The sequence below is a fragment of the Theropithecus gelada genome, chromosome 5, assembly GCF_003255815.1.
Source record: "Theropithecus gelada isolate Dixy chromosome 5, Tgel_1.0, whole genome shotgun sequence".
NCBI classification, from domain to species: domain Eukaryota; kingdom Metazoa; phylum Chordata; class Mammalia; order Primates; family Cercopithecidae; genus Theropithecus; species Theropithecus gelada.
In genome coordinates this window covers 68586549-68609533 of record NC_037672.1, presented here as the reverse complement: position 1 = coordinate 68609533, position 22985 = coordinate 68586549, and the positions used below count along the sequence as shown (strand labels likewise).

General features: G+C 39.1%; 1 long non-coding RNA gene across 1 annotated transcript; it reads left to right on the top strand.

Annotated features, from left to right (window-relative positions):
- Positions 1 to 224: 224 nt before the first annotated feature.
- LOC112625230 lies at positions 225 to 22969 on the top strand. Its single transcript, XR_003119547.1, has 4 exons — positions 225 to 687; positions 1110 to 1159; positions 1974 to 2114; positions 22661 to 22969. It is a non-coding gene; the product is annotated as an uncharacterized LOC112625230 (long non-coding RNA).
- Positions 22970 to 22985: the final 16 nt, after the last annotated feature.

The following is a 22985-nucleotide window of genomic DNA, read 5'->3' as shown; positions in this document are numbered from 1 at the left end:
CTTATTTTTAAATTTTATTTTTAGAAACAGGGTCCTGCTCTATTATCCAGGCTAGAATGCAGTGGTATGATCATTCATACCACTTTTACCTCCTGGGCTCAAGTGATCCTCCTGCATTAACCTTCTGAGTCAGTAGGACTACAGGGGCCTAACCCTGTACCTGAGTAGTTTTTCATTTTTTGTAGAGAGAGGTCTAACTATATTGTCTAGGCAGGTCTGAAACTCCTGGCCTCAAGTCTTGGCATCCTGGCCTCCTGCACTGGCACCCTAAAGTGCCAGGATTACAGGCATGAGCCATCATGCCCAGCCCATATATGCTTTCATGTAATCTTAACCACCACCCAATATACTAGAACTTATTTAAATTTTATAGCCAGAGAAACAGAAACTCAGAAAGCTTAAATTATTTTCCCAAGACCATATCATAGTAAGTACCAGAGCTAGAAGTTGAACTCAGAATAGCTGTCTCCGAAGCCTTTTCTTATTTCAATATAGTAAATGATAATGGTTTATTTATTTAACAGCTGCTAAGCTCTTTAGAAGCTATTAGTATAGGAAAAAAGACAATGTTATCAATAGAGAACATATGTATGTGATTTTGGTGAGTGGAGATGATGAAGAAGACGGGGGTGATGAGTGCACGCAAGATGTGTGAAACACCGTCTTTGCTGAATTAAGCCTGGCAAGGTGTTGATGTTTACACTTTTATACCCAATGCTAAACTTAATTTTTGGTATGCTAGTAACTTCTAATATAAAGAGTTAAATAACTAAAATATTAAGTTTAATTCAGAAGTGTTAACACAAGTACATGCAGCTTATTTGTAGAACAATGATAGATTTCACCTACACAACATATTTGAATATAAGTCATTCACAGAATACAGTTTAAATACAAGTGAAGATATATTCTGAGAATTTTTTTAACTTATAGTAAATAAAAATACATCTAAAAATTTATGAGAGAACAAATATAGGTTGTAGAATTGTAAAGAGGGATTTCAATTTGGAAAATTTTCTTTTATGCAAATATCTCACTCCAGCTGGGCTTCTATAACAAAATACCATGAACTGGATAGCTTTTAAACAACAGAAATTTATTTTCCACAGTTCTGATGCTGGGACCTCCAAGATTAAGGCACTGGCAGATTTGGTATCTGGTAAGCATCCTTATATTCCGAATCTGGGATGGCTGTACATTCTGGTCCATAGAAGGTGACCACTGTGTTGTCCTAAAATTGGGAAAAAGGTAAACCAGCTCCCTTGGGCTTCTTTTATAAGGGCACTAGTTGCAGTCATGAAGACTCCAACCTCATCACTTAATCACCTTGCCAAAGGCACCACCTACTAACACTATCACTTTGGGGTTAGATTTTCAATGTATGAATTTTAGGGGACACAAGCATTCAGATAGCACAACAGCAAATAAAATATCATTTATAAGCCCAGGTGCAGTGGCTCATGCCTGTAATCCCAGTACTTTGGGAGGCCGAGGAGTGTGGATCACGAGGTCAGGAGATCCAGACCATCCTGGCTAACACGGTGAAACCCTATCTCTACTTTAAAAAATACAAAAAATTAGCCGGGCGTGATGGCAGACGCCTGTAGTCCCAGCTACTCGGGAGGCTGAGGCAGGAGAATGGTGTGAACCCGGGAGGCGGAGCTTGCAGTGAGCTGAGATCCGGCCACTGCCCTCCATCCTGGGCGACAGAGCGAAACTCCGTCTCAAAAAAAAAAAATAAATAAATAAATAAAAATAAATAAATAAATAATAATTTATTCAGCCATAGAGTATATTAATAGCCAGAATTACCCAGAGAGAATGTAAGAGACATGTGAGTTTTATCACATATTGTTTTGTCTGAAATTTGAAGTAACATTAATCGTTTTTGGAGGAAACGGAGCAATGATATAACAAAAAACAACGGAGGGAAAGGGTTTGAGTCTATCTTTAACACAAATAATACGTTTCAGCCCCAACATTATAGTTGCTCAACTTCTTCAGAAAGCCACTCATGGAGAAGTACAAACCATAGTTAGAAAGTTGAGAGATTTCAATGAGAAGCACAGGACCTTTAAGTCACATGGTTACCTTCAGAATGCACTCACCAATTGGTGGGCGAATTATGTCCTCTCATTTTCTCTTTTTAAACTATATTGCAACCAAAAGATGTTTTTATGAAGGGGCTGGTTGAATAATTAGGCAAGAGGTTATAAGACAAAGATATGTAGATGAGTCACATCCTAGATGTATTTGTTGTAGATTTACAAACTTTTTTTTTTTTTTTTTTTTGGTATGTGGTATTGCTAGTGATGCAATCATGGCTCACGATAGCCTCCAATTCCTGGGCTCGAGCAATCCTCCTGCCTCAGCCTCCCAAGTAGCTAGGACTACAGGTTTCCACTGCCACACCCTACCAAGTTTTATTTCATTTTTTTAATAGGTGGGGTCTTGCTATGTTGCCCAGGTTGGTCCTAAACTCCTGGCCTCAAGCAATCCTTCTGCCTCAGCATCCTGAGTTGCTAGAATTACAGGTATGAACCAGCACACCTGAATCTAAACCTACATTTTATCAGTTCATTCCTAGGACATCAGGATCTGAGAATCAAACGCTTAAGAAAATGAATTATAAAGTAGAATACTAATTGTTTAATTTACATTGGTTACATTTGGTTACACAGAATTTACATTTTGTGCCTCTGTCACAGAATGCTGTTGTCTGACATTCTCACATAATGAATCCTAGGAAATTGAAGTATTAATTTTAAAAATTTTCTGACAAAATATGAAAAAAAAAACAGTAAATATATGATGGGATCCTTTTCCCAGTAAGTAGAAAATCTTTGTAGTTATTATTGCCTCATAAAATGTATCTATTTTGTGATTAGTAAACCCCATGAAAATAGTGATTCTCCTTGAAAATTCTTGACTCTCCTTGAAAAGTCTATTCTTATAATCCACATTTTTTGGATCCATTATCCTCATGCCAAATAATTTAAAATATAAATGAGCGATTTTATTCTTTGTTTATAGATTTTTAGACTTTATCTTCTTGGGGCTAAATCCTACCCATCTTTTATTAGACTCTGAGTAGACATAGAAAAATCATGTCTCACGCCTGTAATCCCAGCACTTTGGGAGGCAGAGGTGGGCGGATCACCTGAGGTCGGGAATTTGAGACCAGCCTGACCAACATGGAGAAACCCGATCTCTACTTTAAAAAAAAAAAAAAAAAAAAAAAAATTAGCCGGGCGTGGTGTCGCGTGGCTATAATCCCAGCTATTCAGAAGGCTGAGGAAGAAGAATCACTTAAACCCGGGAGGCGAAGGTTGCGGTGAGCCGAGATTGTGCCATTGTATTCCAGACTGGGCAATAAGAGAGAAATTCCATCTCAAAAAAAAAAAAAAAAAAAAAAAGAAAAACCATGTCTCGTTAGAAACACATTTTAAATGACGTACTTCTGCCTATGAGTACTCCCACTTATTTTATAGTAATTCTGACTTGCTTCTGCTTCAAAAGATGACGATTGTTTGCCCTTACCTTCTAAATCTGAAAACATGTCATCTGAGGTTTACAGCATCTCACATATTTACTGCTACTGGAAGGTATTTGAAAACCAACTGAATTATTACATTTTCGTTTGGATATTTGACACGGAATACACATTGTCTCAGAATTCAATTCTTAAGATAAGTTCTCATAGAAACCAAACAAAAAATAATTAGGAAACAAGGAAAGCAAACTATTGCATATTTCTTTTAAAATTCTTTAAATTCTTATGGGTACATAGTAGGTGCATATGTTTATGAGTTACATGATATATTTTGATACAGGCATGCAATGCACAATAATCGCATCAGGACAAATGGGGTATCCATAACCTCAAGCATTTATCCTTTGAGTTTCAAACAATGAGATTATAAATTTTTAGCCAGTTTAAATGTATAATTTTTAAAAAATTCAGTCACCCAGTAGTGCTAGCAAATACTGGGTCTTATTCTTTCTAACTGTTTCTTGGTATCTGTTAATCATCTCCACTTCCTCCCCCCTCCCACCCTCACTATTCCTCCCAGCCTCTGGCATGGCAGCCGTCCCTCTACTCTCTATCTCCATGAATTCAATTGTTTTAATTTTTAGCTCCCAAAGATAAATGAGAACATGCAATGTTTGTCTTTCTGTGCTTGGCTTATTTCACTTAACATACTGATCTCCAGTTCCATCTGTGTTGTTGCAAATGACTGGATCTCATTCTTTTCTTATGGCTAACTAGTACTCTATTGTGTGTATGTACCACATTTTCTTTATCCATTCATATGTTGATGGACACTTAGGTTTCTTCCAAATCTTGGCTATTAATATCGCTCCACTAAACATGAGAGTGCAAATACCTCTTCAATATTATGATTTCCTTTCTTTTGGGTATGTAGTTAGGAATGGGATAGCTGGATCCTATAGTAGCTCTATTTTTCCTTTTCTGAGGAAGCTCCAAACTGTTCTCCACAGTGGTTATACTAATTTAAATTCTCACCAAAAGTGTACAAGGATTCCCCTTTCTCCATTTCATCACCAGCATTTGTTATTGCCTGTCTCTTGGATAAAAGTCTTTTAAAATGAAGTGAGATTATATCTCATTGTAATTTTGATTTTCATTTCTCTGATGATCAGTGACATTGATCATCTTTTCCTATACCTGTTTGTCATTTGTATGTCTTTTGAGAAATGTCTATTCAGATCTTTTGCCAATTTTAAATCAGATTATTAGATATTTCCCAATAGAGTTGTTTGAGTTTGTAACATATTCTGGTTAGTAATCCCTTGTCAAATGGATAGTTTGCAAATATTTTCTACCATTCTGTGGGTAGTCTCTTCACTTTGTTGATTGTTTCTTTGCTGGGAGGAAGCTTTTTAATTTGAAGTTATCCCGTTTGTCCATTTTTGCTTTGATTGCCTGTGCTTGGGGGGTATTACTCAAGAAATCTTTCCCCACTCCGATGTTCTGAAGAGATTACTCCCTTTTTTCTTGTAGTAGTTTCATAGTTCGTAGTCTTAGGTTTAAGTATTTAATCCATTTTAATTTGATTTTTGTATTTTGCGATAGCTAGGAGGTCTAGTGTCATTCTTCTGCATATGGATGTTTAATTTTCCCATTTATTGAAGAGACTGTCCTTTCCCCTGTGTATGTCCTTGGCACTTTTGTCAAAAATGAGTTCAATGTAAATGCATGGATTTACTTCTGGATTCTCTATTCTGTTTCACTGGTCTATATATCATAGACCATCGACCAGTTATGCAGGTATCATGCCATTTTTGTCACTGTATCTCTGTAGTATAATTTGAAGACAGGTAATGTGATTCCTCCAGCTTTGTTCTTTTTGGTCAGGATAACTTTGGCTATTATGGGTCTTTGGTGGTCCCATGTAAATTTTAAGATTGTTATTTCTGTTTCATTGTAAAGATCTCTCACTTTTTCAGTTAATTCCTAGGTATTTTATTTTATGTATAAAATATTTATTGCCATATAGTTCTTTCCTATCTTCCTTCTAGTGAAGGCGATTTTCTCTGGTGGCATGATTTAATTTCTTGCTTTTAATTTTTTGTGTATCTGCTAAATGTTTTTTGATTTAAGGTTACCATGAGGCTTGCAAATACTATCTTATAATCCGTTATTTTAAGCTGATGATAACACTGATTCAATAAACAGATGAACAAACAAGCAAAAAGAAACCTAATAAAAACTACACCTTAACTTGTCTCTCCACTTCTTAACTTTTCGTGAAGAATGATGGTGGTATTTTGATGGGAATTGCATTGAATTTGTGGATCGCTCTGGACAGTATGGTCATTTTCACAATATTGATTCTACCCATCCATGAGCATGAAATGTGTTTTCATTTGTTAGTATCATCTATGATTTCTTTCAGCAGTGTTTTGTAGATTTCCTTGTAGAAGTCTTTCATGTCCTTGGTTAGGTGTATTCCTAAGTATTTTATTTTTATTTTGCAGGTATTGTGAAAGGGGTTGAATTCTTGATTTGATTCTTAGCTTGGCTGCTGTTGTTGTATAGCAGAGCTTACTGATTTGTGCACATTAATTTTGTACCCTAAAACTTTGCTGAGTTCATTTACCAGTTCTAGGAAGTTTTTGAATGAGTCTTTAGGGTTTTAGGGTTTTCTAAGTATGTGATCATATCATCAGCAAACAGTGACAGTTTGACTTCTTCTTTACCAAGCTGGATGCCCTTTATCTCTTTATCTCGTCCAGCTAGGACTTCCAGTATTATGTTGAATAGAAGAGATGAAAGTGGGCATCCGTGCCTCGTTCTAGTTCTCAAGGGGAATGCTTTAAACTTTTCCCAATTCAGTAGAATGTTGGCGGGGAGTTTGTCATAAATGTCTTTTATTACCTTAACTGTGTCCCTTCAATTAGCCCTAACAATGCTAATTGTTCTGAGGGTTTTAATCATAAAGCGATGCTGAATTTTGTCAAATGCTTTTTCTGCATCTATTAAGATGATCATGTGATTTTTTGATTTTAATTCTGTTCATATGGTGTATCACATTTATTGACTTATGTATATTAAACCACCCCTGCATCCCTGGTATTAAACCCACTTGATCACGGTGGATTATTTTTTGATATGCTGTTGGATTTGGTTTGCTAGTATTTTCTTGAGGATTTTTGCGTCTGTATTCATCAGGGATATTAGTCTTCAGTTTTCTTTTTTTGTCATGTCTTTTCCTGGTTTTGGTATCTGGGGGATACTGGCTTCATAGAAAGGTTTAGGGAGGATTCCCTCTTTCTTTATCTTTTGGAATGGTGTCAATAAAATTGGTACCAACTCTTCTTTGAGTGTCTGATAAAACTCAGTTGTGAATCTATCTAGTCCTGGACTTTTGTTGTTGTTGTTGTTGGCAATTTTTAAAATTACCATTTAAGTCTCACTGCTTGTTATCAGTCTGTTTGGAGATTCTGTATCTTCCTGGTTTAATCTAGGAGGGTTGCATATTACCAGAAATTTATCCATCTCATCTAGGTTTTCTAGTTTATGTATATACAGGTGTTCATAGTAGCCTTAAATAATTTAAATCTTTTGTATTTCTGTGGTATCAGTTGTAATATCTCCCATTTCATTTCTAATTGAGTTTATTTGGATCTTCTCTCTTCTTTTCTTGGTTAATCTCGCTAATGGTCTACAAATTTTATTTACCTTTTCAAAGAATCATTTTTAAAATTTACCTTTTGTATTTTTTTGTTTCAATTTTAATTAGTTGTGTTCTGATCTTTGTTATTTCTTTTCTTCTGCTGGGTTTGGGTTTGGATTGTTCCTGTTTCTCCAGTTTTGTGATGTGTGACCTTAGATTGTCTATTTGTGCTCTTTCAGACTTTATGATACAGGCATTTAATGCTATAGCTTTCCTCTTAGCACCACTTTTGCTGTATTCCAGAGATTTTGATAGATTATGTCACTATTAATGTTCAGTTCAAAGAATTTTTAAATTTTTGTCTTTATTTTATTGCTTACCCAATGATTATTCAGGAGCAGGTTATTTAATTTCCATGTATTTGCATGGGTTTGAGGGTTCTTTTTGGAGTTCATTTCCAGTTTTATTTCACTGTTGTTTGTACTTGATTTAATTTTGATTTTCTTAAATTTACTGAGACTTGCTTTGTGGCCTATGATATGGTCTATTTTGGTAAATGATCCATGTGCTGATGAATAGAATGTATATTCTACAGTTGTTGTGTGGAATGTTCTGTAAATATCTGTTAAGTTCATTTGTTGTAAGGTATAGTTTAAGTCCATTGTTTCTTTGTTGACCGTCTGTCTTGATGACTTCTTTAGTGTTGTCAGTGGAGTATTGAAATCCCCCACTATTATTGTGTTATCTCATTTCTTTTTTTAAAATTTTTTATTTAATTTTTTTTTTCTTACTATACTTTAAGTTCTAGGATACATGTGCACAACTTGCAGGTTTGTTACATAGGTATACATGTGCCATGTTGGTTGGCTGCACCCATCAACTCATCATTTACATTAGGTATTTTTCCTAACACTGTCCTTCCCCCAGTCCCCCACCCCTCGACAAGCCCTGGTGTGCAATGCTCCCCACTCTGTGTCCAAGTGTTCTCATTGTTCAATTTCTACCTATGAGAGAGAACATGCAGTGTTTGGTTTTCTGTCCTTGTGATAGCTTGCTCAGAATGATGGTTTCCAGCTTTATCCATGTTCCTGCAAAGGACATGAATCATCCTTTTTTATGGCTGCATAGTATTTCATGGTGTGTATGTGCCACATGTTCTCAATCCAGTCTATCATTGATGGACGTTAGGATTGGTTCCAAGTCTTCGCTGCTGTGAATAGTGTTGCAATAAACATACATGTGCATGTGTCTTTATAGTAGCATGATTTATAATCCTTTGGTTGTATACCCAGTAATGGGATGGCTGGCTCAAATGGTATTTCTAGTTCTAGATCCTTGACGAATCGCCACACTGACTTCCACAATGGTTGAACTAGTTTACAGCCCCAACAACAGTGTAAAAGTGCTCCTATTTCTCCACATCCTCTCCAGCGTCTGTTGTTTCGTGGCATTTTAATGATGATCATTCTAACTGGCGTAAGTTGGTATCTCATTGTGGTTTTGATTTTCATTTCTCTGATGACCAGCAATGATGAGCAATTTTTCATGTGTCTGTTGGCTGCATAAATGTCTTCTATTGAGAAGTGTCTGTTCATACTCTTTGCTCAATTTTTGATGGGGTTGTTTTTTTTCTTGTAAATTTAAGTTCTTTGTAGATTCTGGATATTAGCCTTTTGCCAGATGGGTAGATTGCAAAAATTTTCTCCTATTCTGTAGGTTTCCTGTTCACTCTGATGGTAGTTTCTTTTGCTGTGCAGAAGCTCTTTAGTTTAATGAGATCCCATTTGTCTATTTTGGCTTTTGTTGCCATTGCTTTTGTTGTTTTAGTCATGAAGTCCTTGCCCATGCCTATGTCCTGAATGGTATTGCCTAGGTTTTCTTCTAGGGTTTTTATGGTTTTAGGTCTAACATTTAAGTTTTTAATCCATCTTGAATTAATTTTTGTATGAGGTGTAAGGAAGAGATTCAGTTTCAGCTTTCTACATATGGCTAGCCAGTTTTCCCAGCACCATTTATTCAATAGGGAATCCTTTCCCCATTCCTTGTTTTTGTCAGGTTTGTCAAAGATCAGATGGTTGTAGATGTGCGGTGTTATTTCTGAGGCTTCTGTTCTGTTCTATTGGTCTACATATCTGTTTTGGTACCAGTACCATGCTGTTTTGGTTACTGTAGCCTTGAAGTATAGTTCCAGAACTTCCAACACTGTGAATAGCAGTGGTGAGAGAGAGCATCCTTGTCTTGTGCCAGTTTTCAAAATGAACACTTCCTTTTTTTTGTCCATTCAGTATGATATTGGCTGTGGGTTTGTCATAAATAGTTCTTATTATTTTGAGATATGTTCCATCAATACCTAGTTTATTGAGAGTTTTTAGCATGAAGGGCTGTTGAATTTTGTCAAAGGCCTTTTCTGCATCTATTGAGAGAATCAGGTGGTTTTTGTCATTGGTTCTGTTTATGTGATGGATCACGTTTATTGATTTGTGTATGTTGAACCAGCCTTGCATCCCAGGAATGAAGCCAACTTGATTGTGGTGGATAAACTTTTTGATGTGCTGCTGGATTTGGTTTGCCAGTATTTTATTGAGGATTTTTGCATCAATGTTCATCAGGGATATTGGTCTAAAATTATCTTTTTTTGTTGTGCCTCTGCCAGGCTTTGGTATCAGGATGATGCTGGCCTCATAAAATGAGTTAGGGAGAATTCCCTCTTTTTCTGGTGCCATTTCAGAAGGTATGGTACCAGCTCCTCTTTGTATCTCTGGTAGAATTTCGCTGTGAACCCATTTGGTCCTGGACTTTTTTTGATTGGTAGGCTATTAACTATTGCCTCAATTTCAGAGCCTGTTATTGGTCTATTCAGAGATTCAACTTCTTCCTGGTTTAGTCTTGGGAGGGTGTATGTGTCCAGGAATGTATCCATTACTTCCAGATTTTCTAGTTTATTTGTGTAGAGGTGTTTATAGCATTCTCTGATGGTGGTTTATATTTCTGTGGGATTGGTGGTGATATCCCCTTTATCATTTTTTATTGCATCTATTTGATTCTTCTCTCTTTTCTTCTTTATTAGTCTTGCTAGTGGTCTATCAGTTTTATTGATCTTTTAAAAAAACCAGCTCCTGGATTCATTGATTTTTTTGAAGGGTTTTTTGTGTCTCTATCTCCTTCAGTTCTGCTCTGATCTTTGTTATTTCTTGCCTTCTGCTAGCTTTTGAATTTGTTTGCTCTTTCTTCTCCAGTTATTTTAATTGTGATGTTAGGGTGTCAATTTTACTTCTTTCCTGCTTTCTCTTGTGGGCATTTAGTGCTACAAATTTCCATCTACATACTGCTTTAAATGTATCCCAGAGATTCTTGCAGGTGATGTCTTCATTCTCATTGGTTTCAAAAGCATATTTATTTCTGTCTTAATTTTATTATTTACCCAGTAGTCATTCAGGAGCAAGTTGTTCAGTTTCCATGTAGTTGTGTGGTTTTGAGTGGGCTTCTTAATCCTGAGTTCTAATTTGATTGCACTGTGGTCTGAGAGACAGTTTGTTGTGATTTCTGTTCTTTTACATTTGCTGAGTAGTGCTTTACTTCCAATTATATGGTCAGTTTTAGAATAAGTGCGATGTGGTGCTAAGAAGAATGTATATTCTGTTGATGGGGTGGAGAGTTCTGTAGATGTCTATTAGGTCTGCTTGGTGCAGAGGTGGTTCAAGTTCTGGATATCCTTATAAACCTTCTGTCTCATTGATCTGTCTACTATTGACAGTTGGGTATTAAAGTCTCCCATTATTATTGTGGGGGAGTTTAAGTCTCTTTGTAGGTCTCCAAAGACTTGCTTTATGAATCTGGGTGCTCCTGTATTGGGTGCATATGTATTTAGGATAGTTAGCTCATCTTGTTCGATTGATTCCTTTACCATTATGTAAGGCCCTTCTTTGTCTCTTTTGATCTTTTTTGGTTTAAAATCTGTTTTATCAGAGACTAGGATTGCAATCCCTGCCTTTTTTTTTTTTTTTTTTTGCTTTCCATTGCTTGATAGATCTTCCTTCATCCTTTTATTTTGAGCGTATTTGTGTCTCTGCACATGAGATGGGTCTCCTGAATACAGCACACTGATGGGATTTGACTCTTTATCCAATTTTCCAGTCTGTGTCCTTTAATTGGGGCACTTAGCCCATTTACATTTAAGGTTAATATTCTTTCATGTGAATTTGATCCTGTCATTATGATGTTAACTGGTTATTTTGCCAATTAATTGGTGCAGTTTCTTCATAGTATTATTGGTCTTTACAATTTGGCATGTTTTTGCGGTGGCTGCTACCAGTTGTTCCTTTCCCTGTTTAGTGCTTTCTTCAGGAGCTCTTTTAGGGCAGGCCTGGTGGTGACAGAATCTCTCAGGGTTTGCTTGTTTGTAAAGGATTTTATTTCTCCTTCACTTATGAAATCTAGTTTGGCTGGATCTGAAATTCTGGGTTGAAAGTTCTTTTCTTTAAGAATGTTGAATATTGGCACCCACTCTCTTCTGGCTTGTAGAGTTTCTGCTGAGATATCCACTGTTAGTCTGATGGGCTTTCCTTTGTGGGTAACCTGACTTTTCTCTCTGGCTGCCCTTAACATTTTTTCCTTCATTTCAACTTTGGTGAATCTGACAATTGCATGTCTTGGGATTGCTCTTCTCGAGGAGTATCTTTGTAGTGTTCTCTGTATTTCCTGAATTTGAATGTTGGCTTGCCTTGCTAGATTGGGGAAGTTCTCCTGGATAACATCCTGAAGAATGTTTTCCAACTTGGTCCCATTCTCCTCATCACTTTCAGGTACACCAGTCAAATGCATGCTTGGTCGTTTCATGTAGTCCCACATTTCTTGGAGGCTTTGTTCATTTCTTCTTACTCTTTTTACTCTAAACTTGTCTTCTTGCTTTATTTCATTAATTTGATCTTCAATGACCGATATCCTTTCTTCCACTTGATCAAATTGGCTATTGAAGCTCGTACATGCGTCACAAAGTTCTTGTCCCCTGGTTTTCAGCTCCATCAGGTCATTTAAGGTCTTCTCTACACTGTTTATTCTACTTAGCCATTCATCTAACTTTTTTTTCAAGGTTTTTAGCTTCCTTGCAATGGGTTAGAACATGTTCCTTTAGCTCGGAGAAGTTTGTTATTACCGACCTTCTGAAGCCTACTTCTGTGAACTCATCAAAGTCATTCTCCTTCCACCTTTGTTGTGTTGCTGGTGAGGAGCTGTGACCCTTTGGAGGAGAAGACGTGCTCTGGTTTTTAGAATTTTCAGCTTTTCTGCTCTGCTTTCTCCCCATCTTTGTGGTTTTATCTATCTTTGTTCTTTGATGTTGGTGACCTACAGATGGAGTTTTGGTGTGGATGTCCTTTTTGTTGATGTTGATGCTATTCCTTTCTGTTTGTCAGTTTTCCTTCTAACAGTCAGGTCCCTCAACTGCAGGTCCGTTGGAGTTTGCTGGAGGTCCACTCCAGACCGTGTTTGCCTGGCTACTAGCAATAGAGGCTGCAGAACAGCAAATATTGCAGAACAGCAAATATTGCCTCCTGATCCTTCCTCTGGAAACTTCATCCTAGAGGGGCACCCACCTGTATGAGGTGTCTGTTGGCCCCTACTGGTAGATGTCTCCCAGTTAGGCTACTTGGGGGTCAGGGACCCACTTGAGGAGGCAGTCTGTCCATTCTCAGAGCTCAAACACCATGCTGGGAGAACCACTGCTCTCTTCAGAGCTATCAGACAGGTACGTTTAAGTCTGCAGAAGTTTCTGCTGGCTTTTGTTAAGCTATGCCCTACCCACAGTGATGGAGTCTATAGAGGCAGTAGACTTTGATGAGCAGCAGTGGGGTCCACCCAGTTTGAATTTCCTGGCTGCTTTGTTTACCTACTCAAACCTCAGCAATGGCAGATGCCTCTCCCCCCGCCAGGCTGCAACCTTGCAGGTCGATCTCAGACTGCTGCGTTAGCAGTGAGCAAGGCTCCATGGGCATGGGACCCACTGAGCCAGGCACAGAAGAGAATCTCCTTGTCTCTCGGTTGCTAAGACCATGGGAAAAGCACAGTATTTGGGCAGCAGTGTCCCATTTTTCCAGGTACAGTCAGTCACGGCTTCCCTTGGCTAGGAAAGAGAAATCCCTTGACCCCTTGCACTTCCCGGGTGAGGTGACGCCCTACCCTGCTTTGGCTCACCCTCTGTGGGCTGTACCCACTGTCCAACCGGTCCCAATGAGATGAACCATGTACCTCAGTTGAAAATGCAGAAATCACCCATCTTCTGTGTCAGTCATGCTGGGAGCTTCTGACTGGAGCTGTTCCTATTTGACCATCTTGGAACGGAATCTGCTATCTCATTTCTTATGTCAAGAAGTAACTGTTTTACATTGAAAGCTCCAAAGTTAGCTGCATATGTATTTAGAATTGTGATATTTTTCTGTTGGACTAGTCCTTTTTTCATTATATAACATCCCTCTTTGTCTTTCTCAACAGCTGTTGCCTTAAAGTTTATCTGATATAAGAAAGCTACTCCTGCTCACTTTTGGTGTCCATTTGCATGGAATATCTTTTTCTACCCGTTTACTTTAAGTTTTTGTGAGTACTTATGTATTAGGTAAGTTTCCTGAAGACAGCAAACACCTGGTTTGTGAATTCTTATCCATTCTGCCATTCTGTATCTTTTAGGTGGAGCACTTAGGACATTTACATTCAATGTTAGTATTGAAATATGAGGTATTATTCTATTCATTGTACTATTTGTTGTGTGAGTACCTTGTTTTCTTTTCATTATGTTATTGTTATAAAGATCCTGTGAGACTTATGCTTTAAGGATGTTCTATTTTGGTGTATTTTGAGGATTTATATCAAGATTTAGATCTCCTTTCAGCAGTTCTTGTAGGGCTGGCTTGGTAGTGGTGAATTCTCTCAGCATTTATTTGTTTGGGAAAGACTGTATTTTTCCTTTATTTATGAAGCCTAGTTTGGTTGGATACAAAATTTTTGGCTGATAATTATTTTGTTTAAGGAGGCTAAAAATAGGACCTCAGTCCCTTTTCTGCTGAGAAATCTGCTGTCAATCTGATAGATTTTCCTTCATAGGTTACCTGATGCTTTTGCCTCACAACTCTTAAGATTCTTTACTTTGCCTTGACTTTAGATGACCTGTTGATCATGTGCCTAGGCAATGATCCTTTTGTGATGACTTTAGGTGTTTTTTGAGCTTCTTGTATTTGGGTGTCTAGATCTCTAGCAAGGCTGGGGCAGTTTTCGTCAATTACTCCATCAAATATGTTTTCCAAACTTTTAGATTTCTCTTCTTCCTCAAGAACAACAATTATTCTTAGATTTGGATGTTTAAAATGGTCACAAACTTCTTGTAGGCTTTATTAATTTTTTTTTAAATTCTTTTTTCTTTGTCTTTGATGGATTGGGTTAATTCCAAAGCCTTGTCTTCACACTCTGAAGTTCTTTCTTCTGCTTGTTCAATTCTGTTGCTGAGACTTTCCAGTGAATTTTGCATTGCTATGTCTCCTCAATTTCCAGAAGTTGTGATTGTTTTTTATTTATGCTATGTATTTTACTGAAGAATTTTCCTTTCATATCCTGTATTATATTTTTGATTTCTTTAAATTGGACTTCACCTTTCTCTGGTGCCTCTTTGATTAGCTTAATTATCAACCTTCTGAATTCTTTTTATGGCAATTCAGATATTTTGCCTTGGTTTGGATCCATTGCTGGTGAGCTGGTGTGATCTTTTGGTGGTGTTGAAGAACCTTGTTTTATCAAATTACCAGAATTATTTTTCTGGTTTCTTCTCATTTGGGTAGACTATGTCAGAGGGAAGATCTGGGATTCAAGAGCTGCTGTTCAGATTCTTTTGTACCACAGGAAGCTCCCTTGATGTGGCATTCTCTTCCTTCCTGTAGCAATGGAGCTTTTTCAGAGCTAAACAGTAGCGATTATTTTTGCTTTTCTCAGTCTAGCCACACAGCAGAGCTACCAGGCTCTGGGCTGGTGGTACTGGGGAGTGTCTGCAAAGAGTCCTGCAATGTGATCTGTCTTCAGGTCTTGCAGCCATGGATACCAGCACCTGCTCTGGTGAAGATAGCAGGAGAGTGAAATGGGCTCTGTGAGGGTCCTTGGTTGTATTTTTGTTTACTGTGCTGGTTTTGTATTGGTTGGCCTTCAGCCAGGAGGTGGTGCTTTCAAGAGTGCATCAACTGCAGTCCCACAGGGAGGATGCAAATTTGCCCTAAGGACACCTGGTTAAGTATTCAGGTTTCCCAGGTGGTGGGCAGGGCCATAGAGCTCCCAAGGTATTATGACATTTGTTTTGGATACCAGGGAGGGCAGAGAAAGACCATCAAGTGGGGACAGGGATAGGTGTGTCTGAGTTCAGCCTGTCATTGGGCTGGGCTTGCTTAGGCTGCTATGGGGGATGGGGGTATGGTTTCCAGTCCAGTGGAGTTATATTCTCAGGGAGATTATGGTTGCCTCTGCTGAGTCATACAGGTCCCCAGGGAAGTGAGGGAAAGCCAGCAACCACAGGCCCCATCTCACTCTCATGCAGCCTGCAATCCTAAAAGTTGGTCTCCCTCCCACCATGCTTCCCCAATAGCACCAAGTTTATTTCCGGGCAGCCAGTGACAAGGGCTGAAAACTTGCCCAAGAATATGAACCTCTCTGTTGAGAAAGCAAGCAGACTTACAGTTTTTCAGTGTCTCAGGGAGCCTGCAGGGGTGATCCAGTTCCTTTAAAGGGTTTGTGGATTCTCTCAGCTTTCCTGGTATGTTTCTGCAATAGTTCTCGGCACAAAAATTTACAGTGTGAGTCTCCACATGATACTCTGTCCTAGTGGGGGCTGCAAGCTAGTTCTTACTTCTTTCTACCATCTTAATCTGTTATAGTTATTTTTGATTGGTTCATCATTCAATCTTTCTACTTAAGAATAATTTACGCATCACAGTGTTATAACATTCTGTGTTTTTTCCTGTATACTTACTATTACCAGTGAGGTTTGCAGCTTCAGATGATTTATTATTCCTCATTAATGTCCTTTTTTTTTTCTCTGATTGAAATATTCCCTTTAGCATTTTATGTCAGACAGGTCTGGTGTTAAGTTTTTCAGCTTTTGCTTGTATGGAAAAGTCTTCATTTCTCCTTTATGTTTGAAGGATATTTTTACGCAATACACTATTCTAAGGTAACAGGTTTTTTTGATTGTTTTGTTTTCCTTCAGCATTTTAAATATGTGGTACCACTCTCTCCTGGCCTATAAGGTTTCCACTAAAAAGTCTGCTGCTAGATGTATTAGAGCTCCATTGTATGGCGTTTTTTTTTTCTTTTGTTGCTTTAAGGATTCTTTCCTTATCCTTGGCCTTTGGGGGTTTGATTATTAAATGCCTTGACATAGTCTTCTTTGGGTTAAATCTGCTTGGTGTTCTGTAACCTTCTTGTGCATGGATATTGATGTCTTTCTCTAGGTTTGGCAAGTTCTCTGTTATAAACCCATTGAATAAATGTTCTACCTTTATCTCTTTCTTTACCTTCTCTTTAAGGCCAATAATTCTTAAATTTGCCCTTCTGAGGCTATTTTTTAAGAGCTTGTAGATATGCTTCTTTCCTCCTAATTCTTTTTTTCTTTTGTCTCCTCTGACTATATTTTCAAATAGCCTCTCTTCAAGCCCACTGTCTTTCTTCTGCTTGATCAATTCTGCTATTAAAAGACTCTGATGCATTCTTCAATATGTCATTTGCATTTTCCAATTCTAGAATTTCTGCTTCATTCTATTTTTTTTTTTTTTTTGACAAGACCTGCCTCTGTCACCCATGCAGTGGTGTGATCTCAGCTCATCGCAACCTCCACCTGCCAAGCTCAAGCCACCTTCCCACTTCAACCTCCTGAGTAGCTGGGACTACATAGGTGCATACCACCATGCTTAGCTGATTTTTTTTTTTTTTTTTTTTTTTGGTAGAGGTGGGGTTTTGCTATGTTGCCATGGCTGGTCTTGAACTCCTGGGCTCAAGTGATCTGCCCGTCTCAGCCTCCCAAAGTGCTGGGACTACAGGTGTGAGCCACTGTGCTGAGCCTTGGTTGATTGTTTTTAATCTTTTATTTTTATCTTTTGAGACAGGGTCTCATTCTGTTGCCCAGGCTGGAGTGCAGTGGCATGATCTTGGCTCACTGCAACCTCTGCCCCATGGATTCAAGCAATTCTCCCACCTCAACCTCCTGAATAGCTGAATAGCTACAGCTGTCCACCACCATGCCTTGCTAATTTTTGTGTTTTTTGGTAGAGATGTGTTTCACCATGTTGGCCAGGCTGGTCTTGAACTCTTGACATCAAGTGATCTGTCTGCCTTGATCTCCCAAAGTCCTACCACTGTAACTACCACCTTGCTACCACTTTTGTTCGCAAAAGGCCCTGGGGCTGTACAATCTGCAGGTGGCAAAGCCAGACAACCTTGTCTCTTTCCCTTTAGAGTGGTGAGCTCCCCAGGCTCCAGGTGGGTCCAGAAATGCCATCTAGAAGCCAAGGAGTAGAGTAAAAAAACCCTTTAAAATCTACTTAGTGTTCTGTGGTACTACTGCTGAGCTGGCTTTCAAACCATGTAACAAGTCCTTCTCACTATTCCCTTCCCTTTTCCTAGGCAAGGGAGCCTCACCCTATGGCCACCACCACCACAGGCTCATGGAGAGTACTGTCAGGCTTCCACCAATGTTCACTTAAAGTCCAAGGGTTCTTCAGTCAGCTTGTGGTGAATGTTGTCAAGCCTGGGATTCACTCTTCCAGGCTCCCCCCTGGCCCAGGGCAGGTCCAGAAATGCTGTCCAAGTGCAAAGGCTTATAATCAGGAATCTCAAGAGCTTGCCAGGTTTTCTACCCTATTGTGGCCTACCTGATACCTAAGGTACAAGATGCAGTCCTCTTTACTTTTCCCTCTGTTTTTCTCAAGCAGACGGGGCAACTCTCCACAGCCACCACAGCTGGGAGTGTGCTGTGCCTCACCTGAAACCAGCAAGTTTCCGTCTCACCCAAGGCTAATGGCATACTACCTGGGTACTATTGCTGATGATTCAAGGTCCAAGGGCTCTTTAGTCAGCAGGTGATGAGTCCTGCCATGACTGGGTTCTTCTCTTCAAGGCAGCATGTTAACTTCTGTCCCAGGGTATGTCTAGAAATGTTGTCCAGGAGCCAAGGCAAGGAATGGGGCTTCATGACTCTGACCAGTGCCCTATTTTATTGTAACTGAACTAGTATCCAAGATGTAAGTTAAAGTTCACTTTACCCTTCCTTTTTCTCAAGTGGAAGGAAGGGGTCTCTTTTGGAGCTGTGAGCTGTGCAGCCTGGGATTGGGGGAGGGCAAACACTCTAAACACCCTCTTAGCTGCCCTGGCTGGTGTCTCAGTGGTTCTTGGGCCTCCCAGTACAATGACTTTGAGCCCAGCTCAGTACTAGGACTCACCTAGGAATTGTAGTCTTCGTGGCCTAGACTGCCTTTCAAGTTTATGCGGGGCCCCAGAGCACTTCAGTCCCAAGTGGCAAAGCTTGCTGAAACTCAAGTTCCAACTGCTAAGATGGGCAATTTCCCTGTATCTAGCTGGTCCAAATGTTCCCTCCATGGGCAAGCATTAGCTAAGTGCAGCAAGGTTCTGCTTTCCACTGTGATAGAGGAGCATCAAGTTCAATGCAAAGTCTCACAATCATTACACTCTCCCTTCCCAGCATACAGATTCTGCGTGTTATGCAGCCACTGCAGGGAGGTAGGAAAGGAGTGGCAATGGCAATTCAAAACTGTTTTTATCTGCCCTTTTCAGTACCTATTTCAGTAAAATGAAGTTAACTAGAGGTACTGTGATTGCTCACCTGATTTTTGGTTCTTATAAAGTATACATATTTTTGTGTAGATGGTTGTTAAATTTGGTGTTCCTGTAAGGTGTAGGGGTAACTGGTCGTCTGCCTCCACCCGGAGAATAACCTACCTTATCTTTCTTGGTGGATAGTTCTCATTAAAAATACCTTGTCCTGAACATTTTCTGTTTATTTTAGTAACTGTCAACTATATGACAATGAACAAATGTATAGAAAAATGAACAATAGAGAATGACAAATCTATTTGGTCATTGTATAGTGTGTGGGAATTTAGATTTACTAAAAGGCTTTCTGCTCAAAAGAGCTATACCCAGGGTTATTGGATCCAAAGTTTAACATTATGCACTCTATTGATACAAACATTTTGACTGAACTTTCAGAGGCAAAATTTGGGGTGCCTTAGTGAGAGTGAAGAGGAGGTTTCATGCAAAGCATATGCCTACTTTTCTAAGTGTTGCCCAGCTGCTAATGAATAAGGTTCAGTCCTAGTGTCTGACCCATTTTCTCCTTCCATTACTTGCAGATGATTTTTTCCTTTATGGGCTGGTTAAAAGCAAAAATAATAATCCCAGAATAGACAAATTATAGCATGGTAGCAAATTATCTCTAATTTGCTTAGCCTAGCAAAAGGTTTTTTTTCACTCATGCCATCTGTCTAATGTAGATTGGTAAGAGGTCTGCTGTCATAGTCGCTAAGGGACTCAGGCTGATGAAGACCTCATCTCAGCACCTGCCCTATGCTCGCTGTGTCAGAAGGAGAGGATGATAGTAAATCACGCATTGTCTCTTAAGCTGCTATTCAGCAGTAAACCTATTATTTCTACTCATATACCATTAACGACAGCAAGTCATATTGTCATACTTTACTTCAGAGGAGATGTGAACACGCAGCCCTACCATTTGCCTTGAAAAAGAGGAGCTGGAAATATTTGGTAAACAACTATAATGACCACTACCTCAATCATCCACCAAGAAGAAAAGATGTCTTATTTTCAAACAAAAAGAAATGTTACCACAAGATTTCTGTACACATTAGTTGTTAGATAATGTCTCTACTGATTTTTTTTGTTAGTGCTTCAGGTTTCTTACAAAATCTGTCATCTTTCGTGACAGCACCATTATTCTATATGTGGCTCTAGTCTCCAGAGAGCAGCAGGAAATACTATTTGTGATAAGGTTACATATACAGATATAGTCCCTGACTCGAGAAACTCTAGTTACATTCTTTTTTTTTTTTTTTCCAGAGACGGAGTCTCGCTCTGTCGCTCAGGCTGGAGTGCAGTGGTCGGATCTCAACTCACTGCAGGCTCCGCCTCCCAGGTTCATGCTATTCTCCTGCCTCAGCCTCCCAAGTAGCTGGGACTACAGGCGCCCACCACCTCGCCCGGCTAGTTTTTTGTATTTTTTAGTAGAGATGGGGTTTCACCATGTTAGCCAGGTTGGTCTCGATCTCCTGACCTCGTGATCCGCCCGTCTCGGCCTCCCAAAGTGCTGGGATTACAGGCTTGAGCCACCGCTCCCAGCCTCAAGTTACATTCTTTAGCGTAATTTAGTTTTCCAGCTTCTGTGTAACTGGGGGACACCTATTCAAATATTTTAAGCATATGCTAGGCCTTTTGTCATGAGATATAATTTGTTTTTCAATTGTTATGGTAGCAAATTTGTCATTTGGCTGGACTTCAATGGCTGCTGCAGTTTTATCCTTATTGGCATCCCAAGAGGAGTGGAAGATAGATAAGCTGCAGGAATCAAGATTTATATATTATCTAAGAAACTGGAGTGGGAGGAAGATAAAAAACATGAACTATTTCTCTGTTTTTTATCTATCACTTCCCCATTATCTCTTTCACGTTGAGAACTAGGGTCATTTTTCTAGTGACAGGCCTACTTTGTAGACATTACATCCTAAACTTTCATTAAGGACAATATTATAATAGTCAGGATAAACTGGGCTATGCTGTGCTAACAAGTAAACTCCAAAGTTCTAGTGATTTAATTCAGTAAAGATTTATTTCTTTCTCATATCACAGTTTAATTCAAATGGTTCCTTTTGGCCACTCTTAAGGAGTCTGGCTAAAACTCCTACCTAAAAATCTACATGTGATTTTTTTTTTTTCATGCCAAACAGTAGGCAGTCACAAAAGCTGCCCTCCCCACGCCAGTCTTGGTGTGGCAAATACAATCTTTGAAGGAGGTTTCAGTCGAGGACTCAGGCTCTCCGGCTGACTTTGCTCCTATGCATATCATCATTCCTAGATCAGATGCCTCCATTTGGAAGCTTCTTTATAGGAGGCCTTCAGCTGAGGCCTTCCTCAGGTGCCTCTGCTGAGACCTCCTTATTAAAGAGCTGAAGAATCAAACTTGAAGAAACATTGCTCCACCGTAACTCAATATTCAGGACTTTTGCACTCCCAGCCCTTTCCCCTTTCCTTTCCCCTTGCTCCAGGGTCCATAAAATCCCAAGAGCGTTTTTTGGAAGCTCCTTCAGGATTGAGCTGAATACCATATCTATGCTACTCCTGCTAATTCTTGACTGGTGCTGGTCCATGGAAAAAGATTGATCAGGAGGAGTCAGCATTTTCTTCAGGTTAGCCTCTTGCTTATGCTATCCCTGTAAGTGATTAAAGGCTTCACTGTTATTTTCATTCTTGCTTCTTGCCTAATTGGCTACTCTGATTCCTGGCAGCTTAGCTCTGTCTAGGTCAGCTCAGCTCCTTATAATTCTACAAGGAATAACTCAGGAATCCAAGATGTTTCCATCTTAAAGTTACACTATCTGGAGCATGTGTGTCCAGCATCATTGTGAAACAGAAAGAGAGAGAGTAGGGAACTGTGCAGATAAATTAATGGCTAACCCTAGATGTGGTGTGTAGCACATTCATTCATATTTCACTGCTCAGAACTCAGTTACATGTTTCCAACCCAATGGCAAGGTAGGTTGGAAAAGTAGTCTTCTTGTTTATATAGGAAGAGAAAAGAGATTTTTTGTGAACATTGAGCCAATTTCTGTCTGTAACGCCAACTTCTGTTGGGTAAATATGTGTGTTGTGGGAGGTAAGTTTTGCACAAGTTTTTCAGACTAGTGGGAGATATAATTACAGATGAAAGGCAGGTCTGATGCCCAGGCATTGTACTAAGCATGAGGAATGATTTAGAGAGGTGAAATAAAGACTGAAGATTTAGTGAAATTGAATGATACATCTTAGGTGACAATGGTATTACCTTTCCTAGTCTAGAAAAAACTTCTGGATGTTCTTGAGAACTCTTCTCCACCCACCACTACTTCTAAATTTAATTCCTCTGCACCAGCTGCACAATCCTGCATTTACAATTCAGTTTAGACTACTGAACTTTCTACCTACCATCCCCTCTATAAAATGAAAGGTTTAAATTAGTGATTTTCTTCCCCTACCAGCCTGCAAGGTGCAGTTGGTCATTTCATGGGCACTCAAGGAATGTCTGACCTACCTCACAGTGATCTGTCCATAGTGAGCATTTAATGCATGTAAGTATAGTCCTAACTCATCTTCATCATCATGAAATTCTAGAAGTTTCAGGTCAACAAAACAATGACTCACAGGTTTTTAAGAAACAGTGTCAGCATATGTTCTTGAATTCCAAATTATACAACTTTGTGCTTGTCAAATTACAGGTACAGTTATGAAACATCTAGAAGTCATCCATTCTTTTATAGACTTCCTCTCCTGACATGTCTACTTGCTATGAAACAGCTGTTTAGTCATGTTGCCAAGAAGAAAAAAGACAGAGTGCTTCTAGATAAAGAAATAGTATTCCTATGTCAACTTTCTATGCAAAGTGTGGACTGTGGACCAGCAGCATGTGCATTGCCTGGCAGCTTGTTGGAAATGCAGAATCTGAAGCTCTTCCCTAGACCTACTAAACAGACTTCACTTTAACAATATATCTGGGCAAGTCATATAGTCATTAAAATTTGAGAAGTATGATCTAGCATAGAT